This window comes from Eptesicus fuscus, chromosome 15, assembly GCF_027574615.1.
Source record: "Eptesicus fuscus isolate TK198812 chromosome 15, DD_ASM_mEF_20220401, whole genome shotgun sequence".
NCBI lineage: Eukaryota > Metazoa > Chordata > Mammalia > Chiroptera > Vespertilionidae > Eptesicus > Eptesicus fuscus.
In genome coordinates this window covers 12,210,326-12,217,032 of record NC_072487.1, presented here as the reverse complement: position 1 = coordinate 12,217,032, position 6,707 = coordinate 12,210,326, and the positions used below count along the sequence as shown (strand labels likewise).

Below are 6,707 nucleotides of genomic sequence, written 5' to 3'. Positions count from 1 at the left end.
GCCCCCCGAGGCCGGCCGCGTGCGCGGCTCTCCCAGAAGTCGCTGGACTGCGTCCCGCCTTGAGTTTTTCCGGTTGAATTTTATCGAATCGTTCCTCGTTCACCCTCAGCAAATGCTGGGAAAGCGAGGGGAGGAGGGAAAGGGCGGGAAAAGCAGAACACGCCTTTCTGAAACTCACACCTGCTCTCTGGAGGCCCCGCCCCCGGCGGGAGGACCGCGCGGCAGGGACACCTGACGCCCCAGGCGCCATCTTTTCTGCGGGCGGACAAGTGTCCGTGTGAAGCGGCTCCGTTTCCTCGCGGGACTCCGTAGGCTCCCTCTGGGCGCTTTTCCCTGGCGGTGACGGGAACTTAAGGAGCCTGAGGACGGGGGCGGCGGACCTGCTCGGTGCCTTAGCCGGGGGAGGTGCCTGTGGAAATGGGGCCTCAGGTGTTAGCCGGGCAAAGCCGCTGGGACCCCGGGAAGCCCCGCGGAGCTGGTGCTGCGAATTGGTGTGTGAGCTGGGCGGGTGTGGGCGCTCAACAAATATTTGATAAATGGATGTCCTTATTTTTAACCTTGTGACACAATAAGTACTGTAATTTCACCCCACGTCCAGTTAGGTAATTTCCTTTTCCCACAAGACGTAGTCGCCACAGTTTTGTCTGCTTTACATGTAAACATTTTCTCAAGCATGCTTTTCACACCTTTAAAAGTCATTTTTGCTAGTTTTTTTTTTAAACCTTTGAAAATGTGCTTTACCATTCTGTGTGACGTGTTGCAATATTTCTGTAAGCCTCGAGTTAAATCAGCCTTTGGTCTGCAACTGTGTTTGCAGGTTTTTCTCCGCAGATGAGTGGCACACCACAGTTTTCATCTTTAAAAATCATTCAGCACATCCTTATCATTCACTGAGGAATAAAAATACAAACGACTCCTTCAGACCTACAAACACACCCCTTACTCACAGCCCAGTGCTTATATCAGGACACCAAGTAGCTGCCATTTATCTGGTTCCTACTGTATCTGGTGCTGTGCTCCTCCGTCTACATGAAGAATTATGCTTAATCCTCCGGACATATCTAGGATAGAGTGTCATCCCTGACTTACAGAGGGCAGAACTGGGGTTCAGAGAGATTTAATTGTTTACCCAAAGCCACCGCGCTGGCTGATTCGGGCCGGTTTTGTGCAATTCCAGAGCCACGGAGTCCTGCCCACACCGGCTGGAACTGAGTTGATGACGGCTTTCTCAGATGGACCTAGTGGGGGCTATGCTGACCCCCCACTTCAGAATAAGATTGGGGCTCCAATGAAGTCCCAGCAGACGAATAGTTTTCTAATAGTTTTTTCTATTTCACCGTTTTGCCTAAAGGCAAAACAATTTCCTTGTGTCTTCCACAGGTTTCTGGTTTGGTGCAATATCAACCCAGAACAACTATGCTTCCTAAGAGAGAAATGCCCAAACACCAAGGCCTAGCTTTTGTGCATGACCATGAGAAAGAAGATCTATAAAGAAAGTGGCTTTGTATGCCTAATGCTTTGTGAAGGTGAATATTTCCCCCTACATCTAAATGAACAATTATTTAGGTACTAGTAGCCCTGCTCAGGAATCCCTGCACCAGTAGCTCTCTGCACGCTGCCCCACCCTCCTGTAGCTCCGCCCCCCTCCCCCCTCCCCACTCATAGCTTGCTGCCCTGCCCCCTCCTGTAGCTTTTCAGGCCCACTTGTAGTTCTCTGCCCCACCCTCCTGCAGATCCATGATCTGGTCATCACTCGGTTGGTCGTTAGACCTCAAGGCGTAATGGATAATTAGCATATTCCTCTCTTATTATATAGGATTGTGTACCAGTACCTTGTATGTCTTTCAATGGACTGGGTCAAAAAAATCATGAGGGAAAAAGTGATTATGACTTAGTATTGTTTGTCCATAGTACGTGCAAACTCAAATGTGTAAAAGGAGGATAAATCCTAGCACACATCCCTTCTCCAGGAAACCAAAGAGAAAGTGATATTAAGTATGTAGTAACATGACCCATATTGACAGTACCAAAAGATGACTTGAGATGAGAAACCAAGATGGCGGCATAAGGTAAACACCTAACTGTTGCCTACCACAACAATTTTGAAACTACAACTGGAAAACAGAGCACACACCGTCCAGAACCACTGGAAAGCTGACAGAGTGGAAAACCTACAACTAGAGAAAAACAGAGAGGGGGACGCTGAGCCTCAGGAGCTGTGGAGGTGCGGAGATCCGTGAGCGCGGAAAGGGCGGGCGGCTGAAAACGCGGCAGGCTTGCTCGCAGCGCGCGCGCGGAGAGGGAGGGCAGCAGATGCTGCGTGGCTAGCTTTCTCGTTTGGGAGAAAAGCAGGGCCGCCCGACTGCACTGAGGTCCAGCTGCGGTCGGGGAGAAACTGGGCTGTTTGGCAGCGGACGAGGCTTGAGAGCGGCCTTCTCTCAGAGGCGCGCAGCCATTAATTCGGGCATGGAGGAACCGGCCCTTTTAGGGCAGCGCGGACGGAAACGGAAACCAAGTTTGTCTGCGCCACCCTGAGACTCCGCCCCATTCAAGCTGATCACAGCCCTCCCAGTGACTGGATTTCTCGTTCGGGAGAAAAACAACGCCCCAGCTGGGGAGAAACTGGTCTGTTAGGCAGCGGGAGAGGCTCGGAAGCTGCCTTCTCTCAGAGGCGGAGCAGACGGGAAACCAAAGCTTGTCTGCACCACCCTGAGACTCCGCCCCATCCAAGCTGAGCACAGAAGCTCTCCCAGCGGAGACACTGCTGATCCTCACAGCCAACTGGCTTGGAGATCAACTCCCGCCAGTGATACCAAAAATCCCAACCACTCTGAACTCCAGTTTCTGGGGACACGCAGGGGACCCAGACGCCTACGGGAGGGACTCTCGGCCGGTCGGAGAGTGAGAGTGACTTTTCTGTCGTGAGCACCAAAGCCGTACTGTGTCTCCAGCACAGCAATTCTTCCGTTATATAGACAGCAGGCCCTCACAGCCAATTGGACCAGAGGTCAATTCCTCCCAGTGTACCAACAGCAATCAGGGCTTTTAACTTCACCAAGACTTTCCACTCAGCCCACAAAGGGGAGTACCAAGAGCGACCACCTAGGGTGATTGGGGAAGCTGAGCTACTGGGCCCTATAGGTCACCGACCACACAAAGCCACTCCATCAACACAGGGAGGCAGCCAAAATGTGGAGACATCGGAGTATGTCACAAGTAGGAGAGATAGATGAAAGCAAACTAATGGACGACACAGTGTTCAGAACCATAGTTATAAGGTTACTCAAGAATCTTCTAAAAACCGCTGAGGAACTTGAAGAGACCTTCAAGGACCTAAATGAGAATACCTAAAAAAATGGAAAAGGACCAGTCAGAAATTATGCATACACTGTCTGAAATAAAGAATATACAGAGTAGACCACCGCACCCGAAGAGTCAAACCAAAGAGCTGGAATATGAGGAAGAAAAAGACACCCAACCAGAGAGGCGGAAAGAAAGAAGAATCCAAAAGTGTGAGGATAGCATAAGGAGCCTCCGGGATAGCTTTAAGCGTACCAATATCCGAATTTTTGGGGTGCCAGAAGAGAGAGAGCAAGATACTGAAAACCTATTTGAAGAAATAATGACAGAAAACTTCCCCCACCTGGTGAAAGAAATAGACTTACAAGTTCAGGAAGTGCACAGAACTCCAAACAAGAGGAATCCAAAGAGGACCACACCAAGACACATCATAATTAAAATGCCAAGGGCAAAAGACAAAGAGAGAATCTTACAAGCAGCAAGAGAAAAACAGTTAATTACCTACAAGGGAGCACCCATACGACTGTCAGCTGATTTCTCAACAGAAACTATGCAGGCCAGACGGGAATGGCAAGAAATATTCAAAGTGATGAATAGCAAGAACCTACAACCAAGACTACTCTACCCAGCAAAGTTATCATTCAGAATTGAAGGGCAGATAAAGAGCTTCACAGATAAGAAAAAGCTAAAGGAGTTCATCACCACCAAACCAGTATTATATGAAATGCTGAAAGATATTCTTTAAAAAGAGGAAAAAGAAGAAAAAAGTAAAGATAAAAATTATGAACAACAAACATCTATCAACAAGTGATTCTAAAAATCAAGTGAATTAAAAATCTGAGGAACAGAATAAACTGGTGAACATAATAGAATTAGAGGCATAGATTGGGAGTGGATTGATAATTCTCAGGGGGAAAGGGGTATCTGTGTGGGGGGTATGGGAAGAGACTGGACAAAAATCATACACCTATGGATAAGGACAATGGGGGGGAGGGAACCGGGTGATGGGGAGATATGGGGGGGGGAAGGAGAAACAATTGTAATCCGAACAATAAAGATTTATTAAAAAAAAAAAAAAAAGATGACTTGAGAGGGCTTTGCCTCTTCTCCCCTCCAAAGTGTTAATCACCCCAAATAAACCACCCAAAATAATTATACCATCTAAGTTAACATAGATTTTGCTATTGAAATATAGCTTCAGGCAAGAGCCCTAGTCCTCCATTTCTAAGCAGAACGATACCCCTAAGCCCTATTTAGAAATTTTGGGGCTACCCACCTTTCTACATATAATTAGTGAATAATCATACAAAAAGGCTCCACAACTAGGAGAGCAGATGGTTAAGAGCTTAGGCTCTGGAATCAGAGCTGGTGTAAGCATTGTCTTCTATGAGATTTTGGGCATTACTTCTCCATGTCTCAGTTTCCTCAGCTGCAAAATGCAAGCAGAGTAATTTCTTACAGGGTTGCTGTGGGACTCACCTGAGATCAAGCAAGCTACACTTTACAATAGCACACTCAAGAAATGGTGGCTCTAATAGTTTTAGTAACTACACATGAATAACAGAAGCAGTACCAATGACTTATAAACCTTTTAAACTATGTACCTACTTATAATTCCAATAAATATAATATCAGAACTCAGGGAACCTTCTTGCTACATTACAAGTGTCAGTTATTGTTGGGAAGCCATCTCTCTTTATTAATGTATTTCAGAAATTATTATGTGCCGCTTCAGAGCTGGAGCTGAGGACTTGTTGATTACCTCCCATTTACCAAGATTACAGCAAATTATATTCAACTGCACTGGCATGTGAGTGATCTGATGTTGGACATGAATGAGGAATATTGCTGTATAAACCAGTGAGTTTAATTTCTTTTAAGTAATGAGGTTTTATGTGGTTGCCTTAATCATTGCAGACTTATTAATATACCTGCAATATGGTACATTACCTTTTGGAATATGGATGAGCAGCACCCAACTAAGGTAATTCCAGTTGAAATCTTGGTTCCTGGATATAAAAGTTAGTTCTGTGAGCTAGTGTGATATAAATGGTTTAGAAAGCTAACAGTCTATATTTCTAAAGATGTACAAGGTAGGCAATAGCCCTGAAAGAGAACATCATTAGGATACAATGTATTTTCTTTTCAGATCCTCCTGGGGCTCATGATTGTCTAAACATTAAGCCAATAAATTTCTCAAAGAAAGGAATCAACACCCCCACCAGGCATTAAACCTTTATTCCTCCCATGTTGGTGCTCTGCAACTCAAAAGCAACACTTGTGAGTGGTCTAAGGCCCAAAATAAAGAGTCCCGGGGGGAAGAAATTTCTAGCTCTTTGCAGCATCATTAAACACAACAAAAAAGAGAACAAGAAGTGGGAAGACAAGCCTGTCATTTTCTTAAATCTTAGACAGGGTCATTAGTTAATTTCTTACAGAGAAAGACAGATTTTTGAACTTGTATTTTGACAAGTTGGTCATAATTTGATGGAATTTAGGTGCAGTCAACAGTGCACATTGATGGTTTTGGTGCCTGAGTCATGGTGGACAAATGCAGATGAGCCGGTGGACAAATGCAGGCAGTGCTCTCAATGACGATGATTCCCTCTGTAGCCATAGACTACCCAGACCCACCTCAGAATATTTCCCTGAGCACATCTGCCTATGGTTTGATACTGCTATACTTGCAACTCTCAGTACTATATATATATTGCTTTATTCTACTTACTCGTATGCCGCTTTGTAGGTAGTTCTTTAGTTCTTTCATGTGTGACTTCTGCCTCTCAATTTTGTCAAAGGCTATTTGAGATCCAGAACAGTGTACTTACAATTATATCTGATAGATCCTCCCTTCCCCCAACTGATGAATGGAGTATGACGTAAACTCCACCTGCAGCTGGACATTCCTGAACACCTTATATGGACTGTACATTGAACCACCAATCAGCACCTGCCATATACCCTAAGCCCCCAATTCCTAAATCCCTAGGCCCCTAACCATGTACCTTACATGAAACCACCAATCAGCATGTGCGTGTGCTGAGTGCCCTAAGCCCCGTCCCCTCTTTTCCTCCCCTAAAAAGGCACTCTCACCCTGGCACACATGCGCTCACTCTCTCTCTCTCTCTCTCTCTCTCTCTCTCTCTCTCTCTCTCTCTCTCGCCCTCTCGCTCTTTCCTTTTCCCCTCTGGAAGGCAGCCGGCAGGGTGATCTCCAATAAAGCCTGTGTCCTGGTATCCCATGTTCTCTGGCCCTCTATTTAATCTTTTAATATCTTCTGACTCCTTTGTGATTAGCACATATCAGATGATTAGCAATGCCAGGTGGCTGATTGAAATTTACTCCCAATGACTAAGAATTATTATCCTTAGGCTAGGCTCCTGTGATGCAAGTGCTTCTTTTGAAAA

At 45.9% G+C, this 6,707-nt stretch overlaps 1 long non-coding RNA gene across 2 annotated transcripts; it reads left to right on the top strand.

Moving 5' to 3' along the window:
• The first annotated feature begins 350 nt into the window (after positions 1–350).
• Positions 351–5,277, top strand: LOC129151631 (uncharacterized). 2 transcript variants are annotated; one of them, XR_008558276.1, is made up of 4 exons: positions 351–491; positions 1,381–1,526; positions 5,014–5,110; positions 5,218–5,277. It is a non-coding gene; the product is annotated as an uncharacterized LOC129151631 (long non-coding RNA). The 2 variants fall into 2 exon arrangements; XR_008558275.1 differs by lacking the exon at positions 5,218–5,277 and having other exon boundaries at positions 5,014–5,154.
• The last annotated feature ends 1,430 nt before the right edge of the window (positions 5,278–6,707 follow it).